The sequence below is a fragment of the Haliotis rubra genome, unplaced genomic scaffold (assembly GCF_003918875.1).
Source record: "Haliotis rubra isolate DU_JTF1 unplaced genomic scaffold, ASM391887v1 Scf78, whole genome shotgun sequence".
In the NCBI taxonomy this organism is placed as follows: Eukaryota; Metazoa; Mollusca; class Gastropoda; order Lepetellida; family Haliotidae; genus Haliotis; species Haliotis rubra.
The window spans coordinates 2,058,332-2,085,058 of record NW_025767501.1 but is presented as its reverse complement, the minus strand read 5'-3'; the positions used below and the strand labels follow the sequence as shown (position 1 = coordinate 2,085,058).

General features: G+C 39.3%; 1 protein-coding gene across 1 annotated transcript in view; it reads left to right on the top strand.

Moving 5' to 3' along the window:
* Window positions 1-26,727, top strand: part of LOC124260840 (1-phosphatidylinositol 4,5-bisphosphate phosphodiesterase classes I and II-like) — a 179,800-nt gene that overhangs the window by 48,349 nt on the left and 104,724 nt on the right. Inside the window, exon 2 of the mRNA XM_046695160.1 lies at window positions 24,644-24,724. The gene's annotated coding sequence lies outside the window, so the exon portion shown is untranslated. The remainder of the gene's footprint in view (window positions 1-24,643; window positions 24,725-26,727) is intronic.

Genomic DNA, 26,727 nt, shown 5'->3' with positions numbered 1-26,727 from the left:
AACAGGTTTCACGTCATGTTCAAGGTTGTTGAGACAAAACGTGTATGCATGTGTTTGGGGCTGACTAAAGCTGTCTTGTCGGGCTAACCCACTCTGAGATACAGAAGACATGTTACAGTAGGTCTCCTTCCCCTGCAGACATGGTGGTTGTGTGTCTTCATACCCCTTAGGTGTGTATGGTTCTTCATAACGTTGATCATTGGATTGGTTGGATTATTTGCAGACTGCTGCCATACAACTGGAATGTTGCTGATTGTGATGTTAAACAGCAAAACAAACAAACAGATGAATAACATTGGGATGTTATTAAAGGGATGAAATAATTTAACATTTTGAAGGGTCACTCTAGAAGTGACACATTGTCCTGGTATGTTGACATTACCCTGCAAGGAATCATTAAACCGCCCCCTCTACACCAGCCCCTAATTACCATGGAATGTCACAATTATTGCTGGGCAAATACAATTATATATTTAGCAAATGACTGTGACTAGTGTGGATTTATGGAGTCTGAAGCCGAGATGAGAAGGTCAGGCTTAGTCAACTGTGAGGATATAACCAGAACTACTTTATAACACTCAAGGCCTCTTTTCTGCATCGTTATCACAGGAGTACAACATAACTGGGAAATGTTGGAACTACTTTCCTCACCACTATGATGACGAATACAGACACATGTGTCTTGAGGGCTCATTGTGTAGGCTGTCAGAGCGAAGCTACCAGGTTTTCTCCAATGACGAATGTAATGGATGCCCCAATCATTTCTCTGACGTCTGCATCAGACAAGTTTGGAATTTTAAGGGTTTTTAGGCTTAACTAGGAAGACATGTTCAACTGTGTTAGTTAATTGGTTTGATAGATATGTGATGTCATAACTTGAATCTGGGCACATCACGACCTTGCAGCCATAATGCAGTGGCGTTAATCTATGGATCATAAGTTGAATGAAGGGTCATGATCATGATGTTCTGGTATGCATGAGGTCAGGAGTCATACAAATGATCGAGATAAAGGGACCAGTTCAAAACGTTGGACAATTGAGACAATTCTACCTCTCCCAGTGCCAGAGACTCATACTCAATTTTTAGAAATACTCAATTCTAAAAATGTTGAGTGCCTGAGTTTAGTGCTCTTTTTTGCCAAGCATTTACAAACTGAGGTTTGTTTACTAAGTGTTGAAAATCATTGGTAGTTTTGTATTTCAATATTCCATACTAAACTTAAGATGGACTTACTATGAGTAAAAATGATGGAAAAACCCAACTCATGGAAAGACCAACTGATGTTTATGTTGACAACTCTGACAGCATATCTATAGAAATTTGGTTACAGTTCTTGCTCAGATATAATTTTGACAAATAATTCAAACTGAAAGAATTTAGATTCTATCTGGCATCAAATGTTTGAACCAAATTTGACAGAGTATATTTTAAGAATGTTGGCAAGGGCTGTCACCTGAGATATAATTGTTTAAATTTTGGTTTTAGAGTTTTACATCAATCATATATTGAAAATAACAATAGTAAACCTTGAACATATACAAGATAATTGGTAGGATGAAGATACATGACCATTGTGTCAGTGAAGTGTATGAACTTCATTTACCGGTGTCTTTGTCCAATGCTATCACCAATCAGCACTTAATAATTAGCTGTTGACTTCCCTTGTAAACTGTCCACCATTATTGTGTTATTCATGTTGTACTTCTTACATGTTTGTTGGTTGTGTAACGCATCACTCAGCAATTCTAAAGCTCTGTGACATCAGTTGGTAAATAATCTAGCCTGGACCAGACAATCCAGTGGTTGACATCAGTTGGTAAATATAATCTAGTGTGGACCAGACAATCCAGTGGTTGACATCAGTTTGTAAATAATCTAGTGTGGACCAGACAATCCAGTGGTTGACATCAGTTTGTAAATAATCTAGTGTGGACCAGACAATCCAGTGGTTGACATCAGTTGGTCAATAATCTAGTGTGGACCAGACAATCCAGTGGTTGACATCAGTTGGTCAATAATCTAGTGTGGACCAGACAATCCAGTGGTTGACATCAGTTGGTCAATAATCTAGTGTGGACCAGACAATCCAGTGGTTGACATCAGTTTGTCAATAATCTAGTGTGGACCAGACAATCCAGTGGTTGACATCAGTTTGTAAATAATCTAGTGTGGACCAGACAATCCAGTGGTTGACATCAGTTGGTCAATAATCTAGTGTGGACCAGACAATCCAGTGGTTGACATCAGTTGGTCAATAATCTAGTGTGGACCAGACAATCCAGTGGTTGACATCAGTTGGTAAATAATCTAGTGTGGACCAGACAATCCAGTGGTTGACATCAGTTGGTCAATAATCTAGTGTGGACCAGACAATCCAGTGGTTGACATCAGTTGGTCAATAATCTAGTGTGGACCAGACAATCCAGTGGTTGACATCAGTGACCAGACAATCCAGTGGTTGACATCAGTTGGTCAATAATCTAGTGTGGACCAGACAATCCAGTGGTTGACATCAGTTTGTAAATAATCTAGTGTGGACCAGACAATCCAGTGGTTGACATCATGAGCATCATTGAGGAAATGATGACATGTGTCAATCAAGTTAGCAACATCCTGCTTGCTTTTCATCTACTTGACCAAGGCCATGATGGACCATCACATGCCTATGTTGATCACAACAGAAGCCTGTAAGTGTGAACAAATAAAGGTCTTCACACACTATGGCCACTCTGTTGCTGCCCTGTGTAGATGACATGACCAGTCAAGTCATATTTGCATCATTCTTCTTTCCTTCTCTTGTCTTTCCTTCATTTGTGAAAGAATGACTTCATATATTTGTAATGTTGAGTGTTCCAAATGACTTAAAAATGGATGGTGTTTCTGAGTGTCCTACTGGACTGGAAGTATGCCAATGGCAGACATACTGATGATGAAAAGTTCAGGGAAAGTAATACCCAGCGTGCTTATATTTAAAAAATAATTGTATTTTGTTATATTGTTTCATATAAGGAAGGATAAATCTGTATTATTCTATTTTCATATTTTTGAATGATAATCATAATAATAACTTGCCATGTGATATCAAATCATAGCAGGATGGTGAGGTAGCCTAGTGGTTAAGCGCTCGCTCATAATGCCAAAACCCGGCTATGATTCCCCACATGGGTACAATGTGTGAAGCCCATTTCTGGTGTCCACTGCCGTGATGTTGCTGGAATATTGTGAAAAGTTGTGTAAAGCTACACTCACTCAAATCATAGCATGTTAAATATCCAAGAACATTTAATCTTTGGATTTATCCTGAAGGTTGGCTCAGATTCATCAAAATGTGAGACAGTTATGAGCCATTATCCAGTTCTTGTTCCGATATATTTTGAAAATACAATAAGTAATGGTGTCCCTACACAGTCTGAGGCATGTGATGGTTCTGTGATGAGATTATCAATGAACAATAAGATGTTTTGTACACTTGCATTGCTTTGTACATGTTGTGCAAACATTATTATGTTTGCCATTGTTCTTTACCTTTCATGTGTTTCAATTTCACTCTTAGGAGACTAATTAAATTTGTACATCCTGGGGCTACACGTAATTTCCTTAAAGGAGAAAACGAACGAAAATAAAACATTTGATATATTGTAAAGGATATTCTAAAAGTCACATTCCGTGATTAAAATTGAACAAAAAGTTTGTAAAATAGCAATAAAAACACAAAAACGTACACGTATTTCTGCCTATTACGGAAACACCCGACAGTTAATGAGCAGAGAGGGTATCACGTGACATGATGTCATAAGTGCCTGTTGCTGATGGCTTCCTCTTTGATTTTACCTCACAACTTAACAGTGTCCATGGATTCTGAAGCAGTAAAAGATGTTCCTGATGTCATTTCTGAAATGGATGTTAGACCGTATCAATACGATCCGATTTTACATCTTGCAAGACAATCTTCCACTGAAGATGAAGAAGAAGAATCAAGCGAAACGGAGGCACCGCTTGAGGTCAAAATAAATTTAAAAATAGACCATATCATTTAACAAGAATACTATTTGTCAGCAAAATGTCATACAGTTACAACCAGCAAACTCACCCCTATAAATATATGACCAGTCACTAAGAATTATTTAAAAAAATTTTGATTACAGTTCATTTTGTGTCAAATGGGTGACTTTACGGTGTCTGGGATTTAAAAACAAAATAATTATGCTTCAGATGAGGGAAAATAAAAATTATCTGCTTCAAAAATTACACTGGAATTATTTTGTTGAAAAAAAATTAGGATCCTAGTTCTCATTAATAATGTATCAAGTCTCGATACAAGATCCCAGCCTGGTCGAGCAGAGATAATATTCGCGACGCAGATAAGTTATTCCTCGAAAACTGGTGAATTATAAAATACTAAGTCAGGACAACGTACGTTTCCCCATTGTTTGGTTAGGGATATAGTTATGGTACTCGGTCATAGCCTTAGAATGACATCCTGTCAGCCAATGAGAATACAGAACAACTTTCACGGCACACACTACTGACAAATAGCGAGTCTGATGCCAACGTGCGTAATTGGACAATATGGAAAACAATGAAAGCAACAAGTACTTCATGATTTGCCGTTGTATTCGGCAATGTTTCAAGTTGACTGCATCATTTAGGTCTCCAAACCGAAAAGAACGTTATAGCGAAACATTTTCAAGCTCATGTGAAATCTCTTACTGATTTTGATAATATATATCTCATGTGTACCAGTCGAACTGCCCCAGCTACAAAATGCCCCAGCAAATTTGGTCATTCATTCTAATTTGTTCAAATTTATTTATAATAATTGAATATATGCCGTAAATGCATAGTTTTTGTCAACTTATTATGATATTATGTTCTTCATATAAAAGTTATTAGGAAGTAATATTTCTGATAAATGTTTCATCAGTAAACTCATAACTATGTATATACTTATATATGAAGAACATAATATCAAAGTTGACAAAACTATGCATTTATGGCCTATATTTATTCATTTTAAATAAATTGGGGCTTTTTGACTACCCCACTGGGGCAATTTGACCAAATTTGCTGGGTCATTTTGTAGCGGGGCCATTCGACTGGCAATCGGACTTGATTTAATTTATGTTAAAAAACCACTGACAGTAAGTTGTTACATGGAATGATGGAGTATAATTAATGAATCTCATGGGTACTTTTTCCTTCTTCAGCCTAGCTTGGGGATTTCCATACCCCATGCGTGTATGTCTCTTTCATATGCGTCCGACTCGGAATGATCGGCTCATTTATCCTGCCGAAATCTGTCATTTCACTTGGAAAACAGAAGAAATGGTGGTTCTTTCCCATGTTCGATGATGCCGTGCACCCCCAGGCAACACAATACTCCATCGTACCATTTAAAAAAACGACAGAAACAACACGATTTGTACTACTGTAGCGTTTGGTCTTTGGCAATATGGCGGACTCCAGGCACATTTGACGTCACGAGCGGAAACGTCACGTGGGTTCCAGCGAAATATGCATAATGGCCGAAACTGAGATTTACAGAAACTGTTTTCGTGATTAAAGCATAATTATACATAATTTTTAATTGAAAATTTGGGAATATGTTTCTGATGACTTTATCTTTCACCTATCAAATTCTTGCAATTCACTGGTATTCTCCTTTAAAGCCTTTCCCAGGATTCAGATCAAAGGGTTTTGCTGGTTCTCAAACTGACAAAAAAATTCATTCTAAATTGAAAAGAGAACTCAATATATTTATGCCGTGCAAAAGGCAAATTTGTCGAAGTCAAGACTTGTACACAGTAATCTGGTCACTGAATTATAGGATGAGTTGAATGTTTAAGACAGTATGTGGAACTGTCTTTCTCACTGTCTTCAGTAATACACATAGAAGTATACCAGTCCATTGCATCTGTGATTAGGCTTGACAGATTTGTTTGTTTCTTTCTATAAAAGGGCCCATATTATTTTCATTAAAAACTGATAAATAATAACTGCTGTTAAATTTTCAGGAATCTACCACATTGCATGCACGTTGCAAGCACCCACCTAAAGTGTTTATTTCTGACATTGTTACAAAAGTTAAATATTCGGTGATATTGTTGATTTTTTTAAATATTGTCTATTGCAAAATTGAAAACATATTCCTTTCTTATCACAGTTAGATTAGATTTTAAATGGAAAAGAGTTTTCAAAATACTTTATATTTCAAGTTTCATGAATTGTTAGCCCCGTAAAGGTCCGGGTTAGAATGAGCCTTCAGTAACCATGCTTGTCGTAAAAGGCGACTAACGGGATCGGGTGGTCAGGCTCACTGACTTGGTTGACACATGTCATCGGTTCCCAATTGTGCAGATTGATGCTCATGCTGTTGATCACTGGATTGTCTGGTTCAGACTCGATTATGTACAGACCACGCCATATAGCTGGAACATTGCTGAGTGCGGCGTAAAACTAAACTCACTCTCATAAATTGTTAAGCACAGTAAGTATGGCTCCCAATACTTGATTTAGAAGGCTTGGGAAAATGTGGATCAGAGTGTTAATTTGGATCAGACAACAAATCTGCATTGACCATTTTAATGTTTGTGGAAATCTGGTGCATGTCCAAGTCTTCTACTAGAACAGGTCAGGCAAATCACACATCTGTATGTATTTGTAATCCTCCCTAATCAATGGGGATAGATGGCTGGGAGGGCACGTTGATTTCTTCTCAGGAACATGCCTGTTATAAAGCCCCTAGGTGACTGTTTTCTGAAGCACATAATATAACAAAGTCAATATATGCCCCATTGCTAGGCAAATTATTATCAACTACATGCCTGTCAATCAAATGGTTAGAGTCTGAATTTTCGAATTTAGAGGTCTTGTTTCCTGTGGAAGGACAAGTCATAAAGTGAAAAAATGCAGAAGTTTTATTCTAAGTGCTTGAAGGTGAATGTATGAGCAGGTAGATGGAGTTGTAGTTCTTGAAGGTGAATGTATGAGCAGGTAGATGAGTTGCAGTGCTTGAAGGTGAATGTATGAGCAGGTAGATGGAGTTGTAGTGCTTGAAGGTGAATGTATGAGCAGGTAGATGAGTTGTAGTGCTTGAAGGTGAATGTATGAGCAGGTAGATGAGTTGTAGTGCTTGAAGGTGAATGTATGAGCAGGTAGATGAATTGTAGAAGGTGAATGTATGAGCAGGTAGATGAGTTGCAGTGCTTGAAGGTGAATGTATGAGCAGGTAGATGAGTTGTAGTGCTTGAAGGTGAATGTATGAGCAGGTAGATGAGTTGTAGTGCTTGAAGGTGAATGTATGAGCAGGTAGATGGAATTGTAGTGCTTGAAGGTGAATGTATGAGCAGGTAGATGAGTTGTAGTGCTTGAATGTGAATGTATGAGCAGGTAGATGGAATTGTAGTGCTTGAAGGTGAATGTATGAGCTGGTAGATGGAGTTGTAGTGCTTGAATGTGAATGTATGAGCAGGTAGATGGAATTGTAGTGCTTGAAGGTGAATGTATGAGCAGGTAGATGGAGTTGTAGTGCTTGAAGGTGAATGTATGAGCAGGTAGATGGAGTTGTAGTGCTTGAATGTGAGGGTATGAGCAGGTAGATGGAGTTGTAGTGCTTGAATGTGAATGTATGAGCAGGTAGATGGAATTGTAGTGTTTGAAGGTGAATGTATGAGCAGGTAGATGGAGTTGTAATGCTTGAATGTGAATGTATGAGCAGGTAGAGCAGGAGATGAGGAGATAGAGTTGTAGTTCTTTTAACAGAGGTGTGGAGATTGTTTCACATGGTTGAATCTGTTGTTATATCCTGGTTGATATCAGTCATATATCAGCTTGCAGTTTATCTGTGGTCACAGCTGGGAGTTTCATATGTGCTTTCACTGCCATAGAATTCCTGGTTTTTCTGGAAAACAATGTGTTTTGGATCCCCAAAATCCTGTTGTATATATTTTCTGAGACAGATATTGCAGGTCAAAGTCCTCCAGGTCTCCAAGCTCATGAAAAAGCCCAGTAGTGGGGCAGATACCTCTGTATGTTGTGATTTCTTCTATGTATAAAACCCAGGTGAAGTACATATCAAAAACCATATTTCTCCTATGTTATGAAAAGACTGATATATTTGTTAGTGTTAGCCATTTGGTTTAAAGTCAGTCAGATCATTTGAGTGAGTGTATGAATGTTTGAACCTCACTAATGTTGTGATACAGTAAGCTGTGAATAATCAAATCTAGATGGCTCACACCAGTGGTTGGTGCTTGGGGGACTGTCATGGCAGCCAGGTATGTTTCAAGCAGGTTACCCTGTCAGGCATTAAAGTACCTCAAACCAGTTTCACTTGTTAAAAAGTGATCAATCTTGTGACTCAAGCTTTATATGCACTCACAAGCAGTTTCCCTTCCATTTTATTTTCTACTCTTCCACAATTGAGCCTTTCAGTAAACAACCATATACCATAGTTATCGCTGTTAACTATGCTGGATGTGTGCACAGCTGTGTCACAGTTTGATATAGCAGCCTCAGGCATCCATAACATAAGGTGGCTTTACCAAATATTCTGATGTATTACCAATTTTGGATTTGTCATCAAGTTCAATGTTTATTTGATATCACAAATGGTTAGTAGACCAACACTTTGTCTCTGAAAATCTATAATTTTGAGAGAAACAAGAAGACTCCATTTAAATTGAAATGGGCTTAAGTGAGATGGGAGATTCAGACCCAAGTAAAGTCTATAATCCAGGGAACTTATTATGGTTCAGGGACTGTGAGGGAGAATACTTGGCTGGCTCCCAGCCCCAAAATGTAACATGTTCCAGGGTGACAGATTCTTGTTCCACGGCTGAACCCCAAGGTAGACACATTTGATGTACCTGTATCCATTCAAGGAGACTGTAGGGAATTCAAACACAATGTACTGAGTCATGACATACACTGATGTTGTCTACCCAAGATCCTAAACAGAAGGCAAACACTATGTCATTAGTCCTATTTGACAGAGGAATACATGGTAATAACCTGGAACAACTGTGACCTGATTCTATGCAAGAACTCTGAAGAGAAACAAACATCAAGCCTTAGGGTCTCTTTATACAGCATACATACAACTGCATTTGTTCTTGCTTTCCCTGGGGCAGTGGGGTAGCCTAGCTGTTAAAGCGTCTGCGTCACACCAAAGACCTGGGTTCGATTCCCCACATGAGCACAATGTGTGAGCCTATATCTGGTGTTCCCCGCCATGATATTGCTGGAATATAGCCAAAAGCTGTGTAAAAACATACTCTCACTCACTCACTCACTCACTCACTCACTCACTCACTCACTCACTCACTCACTCACTCACTCACTCACTCACTCACTCACTCACTCACTCACTCACTCACTCACTCACTCACTCACTCACTCACTCTTGCTTTCCCCACCATCCCACATCTTTGATATGCAGCCAAAACGTACCAAGGGATATATTCTTGTGCCATTTAGTAGATTCCCTTGTCTCATTTAACAATGTCATGTATTCTTTCACCTGTTGCTCTTTAGTTTTTCAAAATTGAATTGCTCACTTGATGAATGATGTTTTCTAAATAGCTACAAATGACATAATGATCTCAAATAGATGGAGATTGGTTAGGCATGGCAGTCAACAGCTTGCCTAGTTTTAGTTAATTTCCAAAAGTATTATCAACAGCTTCTGCTTCTCCAGTTCTCCAGAATGGCAGTTTGAGGAAATATCATTCCAGATTTAACTGATGCAAATCAGAATTTTACAAAAGAATTTGACTTCAACACGACACAAATTCTCTAATGAAAGTTCGACTGTGAATGACTGGACTGCATAATTCATTGAAGCCTTAGGGGATCCCAAGACTCATTTCTGGTGTATACTCCATTGATCCTGTATTGAGTGATAACTCCTCTACTTGTTATTGCATGACAAGGAAGGCCATGGCAGTGTGCAGAGTCGACAAGCATCATTTCTTAATTAGTTGCTGTCCCAGCGGTGCTCTTCAAATTGGACAATTTAGAGGGAAATTTGGCCTTCTTTTGCACAAAAGGTTGTTCCTTGAGAGTTTGGGGTGTTCATGGGGAGTAAGGTGACATGAAAGGAAAAAATAATGAAAGGGACAGACAAAGGGAACTTCTGATGATTCATATTTTGTGGGTTAACAATTAATCTTCAGGATCCATGATGGATTTTGTAAGCTTGTATTTTTGTTTTGAATTGATGGATTGTCTGCTTTTGTTCAGGATAAAACCTTAAAAATATTTGTATAATGTTCATTGTATTTACATTAAAGCATTTTTTTAGTATGCAGTGTAACAGTAGCCTAACAGATGTGGAATTATTGAGCTGTGTCTTACATATATTCATCCCAGCTCTAGATTAAGATACAGTACTGGGAACCCATTCTGTCCTGGAATCCCCACTAGAGAAGAGCATGTTTTACTGGGAACCCATTCTGTCTGGGAATTCCCACTAGAGATGAACATGTTTTACTTGGAACCCATTCTGTCCTGGAATCCCCACTAGAGACCAGCATGTTTTACTTGGAACCCATTCTGTCCTGGAATCCCCACTAGAGACAAGCTTGTTTTACTGGGAACCCATTCTGTCTGGGAATTCCCCCTAGAGATGAACATGTTTTATTGGGAACCCATTCTGTCCTGGAATCCCCACTAGAGACAAGCATGTTTTACTGGGAACCCATTCTGTCCTGGAATCCCCACTAGAGACAAGCATGCTTTACTGGGAACCCATTCTGTCCTGGAATCCCCACTAGAGACCAGCATGTTCTACTTGGAACCCATTCTGTCCTGGAATCCCCACTAAAGACCAGCATGTTTTACTGGGAACCCATTCTGTCTTGGAATCCCCACTAGAGACAAGCATGTTTTACTGGGAACCCATTCTGTCCTGGAATCCCCACTAGAGACAAGCATGTTTTACTGGGAACCCATTCTGTCCTGGAATCCCCACTGGAGAACAGCATGTTTTACTGGGAACCCATTCTGTCCTGGAATCCCCACTAGAGACAATGTTTTACTGGGAACCCATTCTGTCCTGGAATCCCCACTAGAGACCATGTTTTAGTGGAAACCCATTCTGTCCTGGAATGCCCACTAGAGATGGGCATGTTTTACTGGGAAATTCTGTCCATCCCCACTAGAGATGGGCATGTTTCCTGGAATGAACCCACTGGATCCCCACTAGAGACCATGTTTTACTGGGAACCCATTCTGTCCTGGAATGCCCACTAGAGACCGGCATGTTTTACTGGGAACCCATTCTGTCCTGGAATCTGCACTAGAGACAAGCATGTTTTACTGGGAACCCATTCTGTCCTGGAATCCCCACTGGAGACCAGCATAGGGTACAGAGTAGGGCTGCGCAATATAGCCAGTTTACCGGTATTTACCGGTTCAGACATGACACTTTTAAGAGTGGAGAAACTAGTTCAAACTGGTAACCACTGTGTTGATATTAAATTGTTCTTTTCCTTGTTTCCTGATAATTACAAGTTTTTATTAAAGCTTAACCAAACATAGTGATTTTGTTGTGTTTTAACTCGATCATAAGTATTTTTTTGTTTGAAAAACAAATCTTGCAATATATTACAATACATATCGCAATATATGCTTTCGCAACGCAATATATCGCAATGTGAACATTCTTTGCAATACCCACCCCTAGTACAAAGGTGCAATGGGTAGTGTACAAAATGTCTAAGAACAGTTTGAGGTTTGATTTATACATGACTTTTCCTTTGTTCATTTATATAAATTAAAAATGAATGGCTTTTTTTAACCTCTATGTTTGGATTCTGTGATTCCCACCACAGAAGCAATTCTGGTTGCATAAGATATCCTGTCCACAAGGGATAGTCAGAATTGTGGATACCAGTTTTGAGATTCTATGAATTTCTTCATTTGGATGAAATTCAGACATCAGCACCAAAAACAGCAGCATCTTTTAGCAATCAATCTCCTTGCTAAGACAACCAGATAAACTTCAAAGAGTCTGACAAGGGACCCCTGGCATAAAAAATGTGCTGTTTCATCAAAATTTTAGATTCTTTGCAGTTATAAAATCAATGAACATAACAGCCTTGAAATGGAATGGATTTTTTTAATAACTGTTTCAGTCTGAGAGCATTGTTTTAAGTTTAACTTCTCTTTCCACAAGTTGAATTGAAATATAACAGCTCATAAAATACATAAATGACAAATTCTCTCCAAAGTATGACTTTTGAAATAAGTTACTCAGTGTTACTAAGGAAGAAGGTCTTTAACAACTATTGTTACAAACATGCACACAAATACTGTTTGAACATGGTACGAATTAGCTGGATGGATCAGTCTCATTCCAGGCTGTAAAAGGTAAAGAAATGAAACGTGAAGTGACAAAGAAAATCCATTTCTTGTGTGTTGCTTTGAGACCAGCATGGTCCTGGGATTGCAGAGATAGCCCGACATGTCTCATGAAGAGCTTTCAGGAGCTGCTGCTTTTACTGAACTGTTTGGGTTTCCTTGTAATTCACTACTAAAGAAGCTTGAAGATTGACTAGTGATTGATTTGTCCCGCAGCAAAAATGGAGACTAAATATTAGTGAGGTGCAAGGTCTGCAGCCTCATAAAACACTGGGGAAGGTGAAGCAGTCTGGCATCTAAGGCTGGTGAACGTTGGTCAAGTGTATAATGCATAGGTTAGACCAGACGTGATGGAATGGAAACAGCATTATCATGGATTATCTGTGTATTCCTACCAAAAGTACTTGATGTGACTCGTCAGGGCCATATGCTCTGTTTATGTATTCTGCAGTGAGACAATGTTTGTACAACTTCTGTATTAAAACATATGGAAGTCACATGAGTCCACCATGTAGGTATAGCTACATTAAAACATTCCATGACTGTCCAGACTGCCTCAGTGGTCCAATGGATCGTAAACTGCCCCGAGGGCATTATAAGATGGTACTTGTTATTACCCTGCCCTGTACTTGGCATTAAGAAGATAAAGCATTGACTGGTTTGCTCAGAATCAATATTATGTGTATAATGTGGGAATGCCTTCGGGTAGTCCAATTTATCAATGGAAAATGTAACATGTTTTCATGAAAATAATTTTAAAACCCTGTTTAGATACAATTCCAAGATGTATATATGATACTCTTAAGATAACAGGAATGTTTCCACTCAGTAACACACATCTAGTGTTGTGTAACAAATTTAGATAAAGTTGAAATTTTCCTATGTTTTTGATAAACTGGTTGTTGATATTGTAAGCAATGACATGCAATCAGCCAAGTCACCGAGTCAGACCATTCCATCCTCAGACAGCCTTATACAACAACAGGCTGAAAGGAATCCATTCTCACCCAAAATTCTCAAAGGCAAAATCTTGTGTGGACATTGAAGCCTATTGTGATGGCATGACGTGATTGAAATACTACTAATACAGGTTTGTATTCACAGAACGAAACCAAACTGTTGCCACAAGCCATTATAGGGTCTCCTTCTGCAGATAACGATTCATTTCCAGTTGATGGTAGTGTTCAATGACTTCAATGTGTTTCCCGGGTTACATTTGTTTGAAGCTTATAAAATATAAAGGGTGTTACTTGGCACTGTTTGCACCATGTGAGAATGATCTTATACAAGTTGAATTAGGACGTGTCGTTTATCTTAAAGAGTCAATTCATCCCTTGAGAAATGTACCGCTTGCTACAATTTTTCATTTGTTTGGGGCAGCCAGACAAGAGGAGGCCAGACCAGGCAATGGCAATGCCAGACATATGCAAAAAGGCTTTCAAAGTGCTTGCAGGGGATGTGCACATACCAATATTTAGGTTGTCTGACACTTGACCTTGACATATCCTGAAACATGATCCAGAGGTAATTTGAATGTACTGGTAGCCCGGATCTCCTTTACATGACCTACTTATGTGGCCACTCTCCAGGGGAATAGAATATCAGTTGTTCCAAAGATTAATATGATATGTTCTGCTGCTGTATACTTGAAGACAGCGTGATGATGTTATCACTTGGCATAAGATGCCAACTTCTGACACTCTGGTCCATTTTTGTCATAGATGCTTTGTTCATGTCAGGTGTTTTAGCTTCATTATTGAGAGTGGTTGAATTTGCTACATATGAGTTCTGAACTTGTGTTGTGTACTCTGAAAGATCCTTACACTGGTTATGATCCTTTCATGGAAATGTTATTGCTCTAATGTATAATACCTAAATCTGTGGTAGATTACCATTCCATAATGACTTGAAATATGTCACAACAAATAGTGTTGAAAGTTTTGTTATTCTTGTAAAGCTGTGATATTTTGGGAATAAAATTTGACTTCACCAGTGGACAAGCACTGTTTCTGAGTCAGTGTCATGTGTCTGAGTAGGGTAAGCCAGTTCAACTTGTTTATGGTATCTCATTGGGCCAGCAAGTAAAACTAGTCTGAACTTGTACAAGCACCCATCGACCAGTCATGAACATCACTTTAAAAGTGCAATTCCCTGAAGGAAACATATAACCATGTTACCTCCCCACCAAGGTGGGAGCGGGTTGATTGTTTACCCATGTACTGTGAACAGGTCTGTCTTTGGTATAGACGTCCTTCACTCTTTACTAGAACATTTTGCATTATTTACCTACAGCCGTTATGAGTGCAGTTTCACCTGTTATTTATTGTACCGACAACATGGCATATAAATGTTGGATATCATAAACTAATGAGCAACAGGCAGTGTGTCCAAGCTGATAGTTTGACCATGTCCATACAATACACATCAGACTTGATTATTACAGGCAACTGTGTCAAAGCTTGCATGTTCCTCAGTGCATCAGTAACAACATTCACTCCTTCACTTGGGAAGGTCATGACTACTGGACATGACATGACCCACTGACCCACTCACTGTCTGAGCCAGCATCCTCCAGGATATCAATGCAGCAGGAAGTGCCTGTATTTGTCCACCTGAGTCCCAATCTGTAGCTGGATCATCCACAAGATGAAATGTCGCCCAGTATGTCCAAGCCTGGCAAGAGACATCTTATCCACCCTTGAGATACTACAGTCTTTGGAGATGATCTGTCTGGTTGATGACCCTTACGGCATCAGTGTATTGACCACAACTCAAGGTATTCGAAGTGTGTTAACTGTTACTGGGTGCAGCTCCACGGGATCATGGGTAAGGGGAAAATGCTGCTTTTGGCTATTCCAGCTATGTCCTGGTAACCTGTGATGATCCAGTCTGGAGCAAGCACACCATGGTACAGTGTTCATAGCATGAAACTTGATCTTATATACAGTAATCAGCTCCTGTACCCTGTAACAAACTGATCCTCCTCCTAGGATATTGTGGCCCTCCCCTGCTGTGATTCATTGTGGGTTTCCTTTCCCATATACTCCTCAGCTGCGATATTGCTGAACCATTACTCACTCTGTGTCCACCTGCCAGGTAGCATCATGTTCTGAATACTGTAGTTAATGTATGAGTGAGTGAGTTGTTATTTATGACTCTTCAGCAATATTCCAGTGATGTCATGGCATGGTTTCACAAAATCTAACCTTGGTGGAAATCAAATGCAGACTTTTAGCATGATGAGCAAATGTATCAGCTACTTGGCTACTGCACGCTGGGAACAGACTACCACTGTTCAAGTTTGGATTGGGTGAAGCTTGTGATTGTTTCACAGTAGATTCATATATCTACATTCCTTCTTGATAAAGACACTTCAATTTATGTTTAAAATAACGTCTTTGGACACTTTTCTAAGCTGGCTTTTTAGGACCCTTGGTTGCTGTAGAATTAGGCTGAGCCTCAGTTGCTGTGTTCTTTCATCCTTCCACCATGATGGCCTGATGTGGTGTTTCATGTTGCTATGCACTCTGGTGGGATTGCCCTTGGGATTGGTAATTGTGCAAAACCAAAGGGTAATCTGGCTCAATTGCCTTTGTGAGTATAAACTTGCCTAATAGAGCAAAAACGCTAACAAAAAAATGAAAACCAACCTGAGCTAATGTTATTTTAAGAACTTGCATACAGATTCATTTTCTAAATGGCCAAGTGCTGACAAGTGTTTCAAGTACTTAAGGAATTTCTTTCAAGAATAGATTTTTGAGATTACATTTGGTTAGGATGAAAACTCAAACATGCTTAATCAATATATATTTCTGTTATGTTCAAATGGGATTTCATTATCAAATGAGATGTGAAAATAAGAACAATTCTGTCTGAAATACTTGTGCATTGGAAGTTTCAACACACATCAACAATAATTATTTGTTTTGTACAAATGCAGAAGGTATTGTCTGATATGGTGGCTACCATTAGTGTGATGAATGTCAAGGTTGTCTTGGATATTAGAGTGCTCACAATGATACACTCTTTCAAGTTATTCACTAACCTTCACTTCTGTTTCTTTTTATACATTTGCACTTGCATGGGACTGTAGCATGCACTTAGTCAGTTGTTATTTAAATAAAATGTTACAATGGCATTTTGGTGCATCTGTTTTGTATCATGTGTTTAAGATTTGTTAGAAATAAAAAGTTCATCTAAAGACATCTGCTATCCACTGGCTTGTTATATCAAACTCTCGTTCACTCACATAAGAACGCCAAAGACCCGATTTGATTCCCCACATGGGTACAATGTGTGAAGCCATTTCTGGTATCCCCTGCCATGATACTGTTGGAATATTGCTAAAAGCGGTGTAAAACCCAACTCACTCACTCACATTAAAGACACTTGACAGGGGGATCTGGACCTGATATGCTACTCTGAGCCTTATGTTGTTCTGTGCCTCACAGGGGGATCTGACCTGATCATGTTACTCTGAGCCTTATGTTGTTCTGTGCCTCATGCTGCTCTGTACCCGCTCATGCTGCTCTGTACCCCCTCAGGCTGCTCTGTACCTCAATGCTGCTCTGAACCCTCTCATGCTGCTCTGTACCCCCTCAGGCTGCTCTGTACCTCAATGCTGCTCTGAACCCTCTCATGCTGCTCTGTACCCCCTCAGGTTGCTATGTGCCTCATGCTGCTCTGTACCTCAATGCTGCTCTGAACCCTCTCATAATGCTCTGTACCCTCTCATAATGCTCTGTACTTCATGCTGCTCTGTACCCTCTCATGCTGCTCTGTACCCCCTCAGGTTGCTCTGTACCTCATGCTGTACCTGTTACTGTTATGTACCTCATGCTGCTTTGATAGACCTCATAGCTCATGTTATTACTTTGCATGTCTCACACTCGTCTATGGTTGGAATATCATTCAGGCATAAAACAGTGTTTATGTCGGTAACTATAGCGATATTCTCTCTTAAGAGTGATTACAGTCCAACTAATTAAAGTAGTTCAGGCTTTGTATTCCTACGCTCAGTTGTGGCAATGTGTTTCCTGTCAAACATGAAAATACCAGGTTAGCTGAGTTTATCATTGTCCCTGGGGCTCAATGACTAGGACTAGCCTAATTGGCTGATTCCAAATCCTGTTTATTGCTTCAGTTATCAATAAAGCTTTGTAAACTAGTTTTGTTTTCCAGTGTGTGCCTTTCCCTGTCATTTCTTTCCTTGTATGTACTTCACAAACTGGAGCAGTCATTTTGTCATATTCAAAGTTTTAGTGATACTGAAACCTTTATTTATTTTCTTCAGTGAAGATGTGTAGAGTAACTGATTTTGTTCGGTGGAAATTTGATGAAAAAGTCACTTGAAACATTGACTGTGTGAAATATGCTGTCGCCTGTAATATGAAAGTTGAATCTATGGCATTCTGAATTACTGGTATTCAGATTATTGAAATAATCGAAGATTGGTTGCAGTGACTAAACGACCGAGCAATCAAACATGTTTTCTAATAATCAAACGCAACCAATCTTGGAACACTTGTTTGTATCAACAATATTTTTACAAGGTTGGTTTTGTCTGTGTCATTTAATTTACATTTCATAAGCACTACAAGCTCGTTCCAAGTCATGACTGAATTAATTTTAAAAAACTCTAGGAAATTTATGTCCTAACTTACTAGTCATCCTTTAAATATGTGAAATTTGCTAATGCATTTTGCAAAAAATCCCAACAAAGAACCATATGTTTTTTCTTTCTTTTTTTGTGTGCATTAACAAAGATAACAGGAACATTTGTTAAATGACGCTAACCGATTATTTTTTATGATCGATCGGATGTAATGGACCAATCATCAGTTATGAAATTGTAACCAATTCCCAACACTATTCTGAATGATGTGACTTAATAGTCAAAGTTCTTGTACTTCACAAAGCCTCAGAATCTGACATGAAGATATTTCAAAACTTGTACAAAATAAAGATAAGTGTGTGCCTCCTTCCATGTCAAGTTTGTCGTACACCCCATATGCCTGTGTAACCTAAGGACAAGAGTCTGCTGGTGTTGGACCCCATGTTGTGGACCTGTGATAGCTGTTCTCCTGGAAATGTCCCTACAGAGAATACAGACATGTACTAATGTAGAGGAATGAGGCATCCGTATCAGTCATCATCTTGATGACTGTTTAACTTTTGAATATTTCCTTAGACTGCCTGGACATGTAGGGAACAATAAAACCTCATGTTCATCCACTTGAGGTGGTGTAGTCCGAGAGCCTTGTTAGTAGTTAAAGCTTTTGTCATGACAGAGTTGCCATGTTGATTCCCAATATCAGTGTAATTTGTAAAGCCCATTTTTTGTGTTTTCCACTTTGATATGCCTTTAATATTTCATTTCAAAACATTCACTCACTTACTCACCTCATATTGATGTTTGTTCTGGCTGAATCCTAATTGTCACTTTGGTCTGACTTCATTCTCTACTTGTCTTGAGCAGAGTCTGACTCAATATCGTTACAATGGCTTTAATGATTTCCAGTACTTAAAGAGGTTATTGTGCATCACCACTGTGGAACTATTGTTCAAGCTGTATGTTGCCATCCCTCTAATTCTGCAAATTTGTACCGTGTCACAGGTGGCGAATAGTTGTCGAAGGCACTAAACTGGGCTGAGGACTGTGTCCAAGCTGTGTTCATTGAAGATACAGATCCATCCAGATTTTGAACTTTCATCTTCCTTTGCATACACTCAGTTTTTAGATTAATATTGAAACAGGATGATTTTCTAGTCTTGGTGAAATTCTTGCTTGAATGTCATTAAAGCAAATGAGGATTACTGGATGTGTGTGAGTTTCACTCAATATAGAAAATCAGTGTTGTCAGTGAAGCAATAAGGGCTGTCCAGAGGGTGCTGTACTCGGACTGGTCCCATCACCATAAGACTAAGTGACTTTCAACATGGGACACACAAACTCGGGCACAGTCTTGTGCATTTTATTGTATTTGATAAGTAAAATCAGTTTCTGTCAACAACACCAGTTTTTGTCAACAACACCAGTTTCTGTCAACAGCACCAGTCAACAACATCAGTTTCTGACAACACCACCAGTTTCTGTCAACATCAGTTTCTGTCAACATCAGTTTCTGTCAACAACATCAGTTTATGTCAATAACAACAGTTTCTGTCAACAACACCAGTTTCTGTCAATAACACCAGTTTCTGTCAATAACACCAGTTTCTGTCAATTACAACAGTTTCTGATAACAATAGTTTCTGACAACACCACCATTTTCTGTCAATAACACCAGTGTCTGTCAATAACAACAGTTTCTGACAACACCAGTTTTTGACAAGAACATCAGTTTCTGTCAATAATTCGCAAGCAGCGAATATAATATGGTGGTGTTGATATATTCATTATGGTTTGACTAAATTAACTTTTCACGCAGTTGGAATCACTTGCCAAGACATAGAAACATGAACATGGAGGCACCTTTCTGGCTGAAATCTGAAAAAAATGGCTCCCTTCCACATTTTTACAAGAAGTGTGATAACGTAACCGATGCTAAAATGTGCATCTGCTTGTATGAATATTTCATATGCGGAACTGCTTTTCATCATTTGATTGATGGATTAGTAGCAAGAGGAAATTAATAAAGCATGTTTTTCCAATGAATTGTTGATAGATTAGAGTGCTATGGCAGGCAAAGAAGATGATACGTTTGTAGAGTAAATTAATTCTAATTTGATGTCTGCCCTCATTATTCTTATTGTGGGTTATTGAGTGTAGACTCAATTTGGAGTAAATTCTAACTGTATTGACTGACACTTTGGCTTTCTTTGCTGCTGCAGTGATTTTAGTACAGAACAGGAGAGAGTTTGTCCCTGCTATTGTGATTACAATTTTTAATAACTCAACTAAAATAATGGTTACTTTACTTTCACAAAATTTCCTTTATGGACCTTTTGTCCATCATTGAATGTTTTGTTTTATAGCACAATGGTGGGACGGAAAACTCACATCTTTCTCCTACCTTCCATCTGCAATACTGAGAGAAACACTGAGAAAGCAAGAAATACAAACATGTCATGCAATATTCCTGGGGGAATATGTATGTGTATCCCTGGTAGTTGTGTCACATCAGGTCTGAGGTGTTTACAGGTCATGGCTACAGGTGTGATCATATTGATTGTGTTTACAGGTCATTGCTACAAGTGTGATCAGATTGATATTTGTTACAGGTCATTGCTACAGGTGTGATCAGATTGATTGTGTTTACAGATGATTGCTACAGGTGTGATCAGATTGATATTTGTTACAGGTCATTGCTACAGGTGTGATCAGATTGATCATTGTTACAGGTCATTGCTACAGGTGTGATCAGATTGATCATTGTTACAGGTCATTGCTACAAGTGTGATCAGATTGATCATTGTTGCAGGTCATTGCTACAGGTGTGATCAGATTGATGGTTGTTACAGGTCATTGCTACAGGTGTGATCAGATTGATGGTTGTTGCAGGTCATTGCTACAGGTGTGATCAGATTGATCATTGTTACAGGTCATTGCTACAGGTGTGATCAGATTGATCATTGTTACAGGTCATTGCTACAGGTGTGATCAGATTGATCATTGTTACAGGTCATTGCTACAGGTGTGATCAGATTGATCATTGTTACAGGTCATTGCTACAGGTGTGATCAGATTGATCATTGTTACAGGTCATTGCTACAGGTGTGATCAGATTGATCATTGTTACAGGTCATTGCTACAAGTGTGATCAGATTGATCATTGTTGCAGGTCATTGCTACAGGTGTGATCAGATTGATGGTTGTTACAGGTCATTGCTACAGGTGTGATCAGATTGATGGTTGTTGCAGGTCATTGCTACAGGTGTGATCAGATTGATCATTGTTACAGGTCATTGCTACAGGTGTGATCAGATTGATGGTTGTTACAGGTCATTGCTACAGGTGTGATCAGAATGATGGTTGTTACAGGTCATTGCTACAGGTGTGATCAGATTGATAGTGTTTAAAGAGAATGTCAGATTGATTGTTGGTTGTATGGGTGGATCACTGGATATTGATCATGTTACTTGCAGCAGTTGACCATTGGACTAAGGTGGCCTGTGTAGGAGGCTAAGATGTCTGTGTGGCAGCTGCTGACTACTGGACCAAGGTTGACTGTGTAGGAGGCTAAGATGTCTGTGTGGCAGCTGCTGACTACTGGACTAAGGTGGCCTGTGTAGGAGGCTAAGATGTCTGTGTGGCAGCTGCTGACTACTTTACTGAGGTGGACTGTGTAGGAGGCTAAGATGTCTGTGTGGCAGCTGCTGACTACTGGACTAAGGTGGCCTGTGTAGGAGGCTAAGATGTCTGTGTGGCAGCTGCTGACTACTGGACTAAGGTGGCCTGTGTAGGAGGCTAAGATGTCTGTGTGGCAGCTGCTGACTACTGGACTAAGGTGGCCTGTGTAGGAGGCTAAGATGTCTGTGTGGCAGCTGCTGACTACTGGACTGTGTAGGAGGCTAAGATGTCTGTGTGGCAGCTGCTGACTACTGGACTAAGGTTGACTGTGTAGGAGAGGCTAAGATGTCTGTGTGGCAGCTGCTGACTACTGGACTGAGGTGGACTGTGTAGGAGGCTAAGATGTCTGTGTGGCAGCTGCTGACTACTGGACTAAGAAGGTGGCCTGTGTAGGAGGCTAAGATGTCTGTGTGGCAGCTGCTGACTACTGGACTGAGTTGACTGTGTAGGGAGGCTAAGATGAGGTTGACTGTGTAGGAGGCTAAGATGTCTGTGTGGCAGCTGCTGACTACTGGACTAAGGTGGCCTGTGTAGGAGGCTAAGATGTCTGTGTGGCAGCTGCTGACTACTGGACTAAGGTGGCCTGTGTGTGTAGGAGGCTAAGATGTCTGTGGCAGCTGCTGACTACTGGACTGAGGTTGACTGTGTAGGAGGCTAAGATGTCTGTGTGGCAGCTGCTGACTACTGGACTGAGGTGGACTGTGTAGGAGGCTAAGATGTCTGTGTGGCAGCTGCTGACTACTGGACTGAGGTTGACTGTGTAGGAGGCTAAGATGTCTGTGTGGCAGCTGCTGACTACTGGACTGAGGTGGCCTGTGTAGGAGGCTAAGATGTCTGTGTGGCAGCTGCTGACTACTGGACTGAGGTGGACTGTGTAGGAGGCTAAGATGTCTGTGTGGCAGCTGCTGACTACTGGACTGAGGTGGCCTGTCTAGGAGGCTAAGATGTCTGTGTGGCAGCTGCTGACTACTGGACTCAGGTTGACTGTGTAGGAGGCTAAGATGTCTGTGTGGCAGCTGCTGACCACTGGACTGAGGTGGACTGAGGTGGCCCACTCTGATGTCTTTGTGGCAGACATTACAAATGTTCATCTCACATTGATAGTAGGGAGATCTGTGAATGACCACAAGAAAAGTGGGATGTCAGAAAAGGATACTTTATTCTTTAACACGTCAAACATACCCTATACCTCCCCCAATCTTTATTGATGCAACCGTTAAACTTTTAGAATGAGAAACACACAAGTGATAGTAACCTTCCTCATATAGCAGTGTAAACCATTAGACCATCCTAGGAAGGAGACCATGTAGCTGTGTTTCATCTTGTTTCATCCGAGATAGTGCAGGTTTCCATGGCCTAATTATATCATGATAAGTCATTTTACTTTAAGCCCTAAAAGACTGATGATGATTTTGTCTGACTTAAAACTTTGGTGACTTGTCCCTATCATTATTTCGACTGAATGAATCAACATCCTGGGTTTTATTCAAACTGGTATTTTCAGATATGAATTTCAAGAAATCTAGCCTCATTCTTTTATGAGAAATTACATTTGCCTTTCATATCATATTGAATATCTGCACAGTTTAAAAAAGTAATGGTTAAAAATGTTTTTGAATTTCAAATGCATCAACTGCTTTTCTGAAAGTATTCAGATTGGCACAGCATATCATTCCCCAGACCATTGGCAGGACCGTGTTTTGTTTGGGGGAAATATGAAACTCTCTTGTATCCCGGACCAGGATGTTACAGCGTAACAAACATTCAATATTTATTGATATCACTGACTTTGATGATTTTCTTTCTCCTTACGCTAATGATCATGCAGTTAAATACACATCAAATAGGCATGTGTTGACTCATTGAATCAGTCGTTTTCCGCCCCGTTAGTCGTGGTAATTGAAAGGTACATGTAACATCCATCACTTTGTCATGTGGCACGGAGACTATTTCATGCAATGTTAATTGCTTGTTAATGAGTCCGATCTTTCATCTCATCAGTAATCAATGGTGATGTGGAGTTAATATTGACATTACAGCCAACAGCTCTTGATGCCAACAAATGGCCATATTGTTACATTTTAGCTGTGTCCCTTTGTCCAGTGATACTCACACTCTCTATTTGGCTGTCCTGTGAAGATCGGGATTAGAACCTTTCTTCAGTAACCCATGCTTGTAGTAAAAGGCGACTAACAGGATCGGGTGGTCAGCCTCGCTGACTTGGTTGACATGTCATTGTATCCCAGTTGTGTAGATCGATGCTCATGCTGTTGATCACTGGATTGTCTGGTCCAGACTCAATTATTTACAGACTGCATCCATGTAGCTGGAATATTGTTGAGTGTGGCAACAAACACCCTCTATTTAGCATGGCAGTGGCGTAAGATACCAGATGTTGTGCAGAATAAGGTTTCTTTGAGTTCAGGTCTTAGATTCTGACATTATGATGCTTGATGATCAACCCACCTTGCTGTGGGTTTCAGAAAATGGAACAATAATTATCATAAATTAGTATTTGGATAATTTCTTTGGTATTAAGTCTTTGTTTTGAAAATGCATTTTAAAATATGGGTACTGTTAAATCCATTTTCAAAACAATCTCTGATATAATATTTAAAAATAGTTTGAAATGGATATACTTTTGACTTCAACTCAAGTTGTTTTGAAAAATTTAAGCATATGAAAAAAAAAGAATACAAATATTTCAGACCCTTGATTTGTGGGACAAAACTGGAGGTTTGTATGAATCATACCCAGTATTGAGAGTATTGTACCAATTGACCTGTTATGGAGCCTTATAAAGATCCATTGCTGAACAAACCACTGCCACAGGAGCTTCCATGCAGAATTATTGTGTAGTCCTAGTTTAGCTGAAGCTACTGATGAAATGTTATACTGTTCACATTAACTTGATCTCCATGTCTGTCTAAAACTGTGTCAACAAGATGGTTGTCTGTGTTACTCACATGAATGTTTCTGTCTCCAGAGCTCAACAGTTGGATCTCACGTGACCCTGAAAACAGACCAAAATGGCTACATTATCTACTGGAAGGACCAAACCAGCAAGGTAACCTTTCTAATTGTGATCACTCTCACATGTGAAAAAATAAAACAATCAATTTCATATTTTCAGCTGACTAAATTAGGGTTCATAATTTCACTTTTATTGTCAAAAATATGGATTTCCATGGCTTCATATTCACCAAATTCTATTACTTTACAAAAACATGCTTGTCTATTTTGATCCTTAAATGAAACTCTGTGTATTTTCTGAAACAGTAAAATATGTTCATTGATAATTTGATAAATTATTTAAGACACAGCCTTTACTTTCTGATCAGATGGTAATTTGTCTTGGAAGTTTTTCCCTAACTGATGAATTATTCACAGTGGATGGAGCCCGAAGAAAGTGACCCTGTTTCATCCATTTCCTACTCAGACTTCAGGAGGCCATTGGATGTTTTGTGCACACTTGAAACATTCCTGTTTTAATTGACTAAATTTTCTTCAGTGTTATGCATCGTCCATTTTGGGGTCTTGTGTCAGTTTATCCCACATCTGCTTGTGAATAAAACATTTTTATTTCATTTGTGTGATCCAAATTCAAATGATACAGGAACTCGGTCCTGATGATGGTGTACGACATGTCAGGAGAGATGCAAATCTAGGTCTCGGAGGCCAAGATTCTGTAACAAAATGTAGTTAAACTTTCCAAAATTGAAATTAAGGACAGGTTATGATGAACTTTACAAATATGACATGCCAATTATTACGTTTGGTTCAAATCAGAAATACCCCTGAAAGTTGGAAAATGAGAATCTTTTAGTTTGCCAGACGTGAAGTGAAAGTGAGGTTACATGAGATGTTCGTGAGCTGTAGGATGGTCCTAAACTCTTACAGTTTCAACATTTCCTTTATAACAACCAAAACTGTGGACACCACAACAAAACAATCCCTTTGTTGATTCATTTTTCATACTCATTACATTGTGGGCTGTTTCATTCTTCAGATATCCACTGTCATCCATCTGAATGTTCCTCATAATAATAGATCAATGTCTCCATTGCTGTAGGGTAGCCTTGTGGTTAAAGTGTTTGCTCGTCACACCAAAGACTCAGGTTCAGTTCCCTACATATGTACAATGTGTGAAACTCATTTCTAGTGTACCCCTCTGTGATATAGCTGGAATATTGCTGAAAGTGGCATAAAACTACCACGCACTACCATTACCTGAAGAGTTTTGCTCAATCTGCACAGGTTAGGGGACTGGTTGATACCTGACTGGAAAGCTTCTTGTTGTTGAACTACCCAGACTCCTGTAGATATGTTTGTAAGCGATATTTAGAAGTATTCTAATGGTGTATTTTGCCAATAGATGACATGAGCATCAGAAAAGAAATAGTTTTTGTTGCCTTGGTGGCATGAGTTGGATCAAGACATTTATTCGCACTGATGCTATAAATTCCCTTGAAGCTATATTTCAATTTGCATTCACCTTGCAATGAAAAAATCCATCACAATCTATCAATATAACTTTCAATCAAAGATTGTCCCAGATAAATGCAAACAGATGTTAAAGCCAGACAACTGGTGGCATGATATGACATGTTCATTCCTACCCCTTGTGTGATTTGCTGTTATTTCAACAACAGTATCAACTGTCGTGCATTGCAATGGTAACATTGCTTCATGGTCATGTTTAGCTTCTGTTTTAGTTATATACTGAAGGTTTACATTTTTTCTTAGACCAGCTCAATTTTATTTTTGTCCTCAGAAAACTTAAAGGGGGGGAGGGGAATCACCAATCAGAGCAAAAACCCACATGAGTTTCCATGTTAACTCTTTTGGGTTGTTTATGTCAACCAATAATAAGCTGAGTGGGTTTAGGTTTCACACTGATTTCAAGGGTTTCACTTATATCACATTAACGTTTGGATTTTAGTTTTTGAGTGGGGAAAATTAATTTTAATTTTTCTTATTGTTGAAAAAATATGACCGGCGGATCCGTAAAACAAGAAATAAAATTGGTCTGGCCTAAAGTTGATACCAAACCTGTCCTGTATGACTATT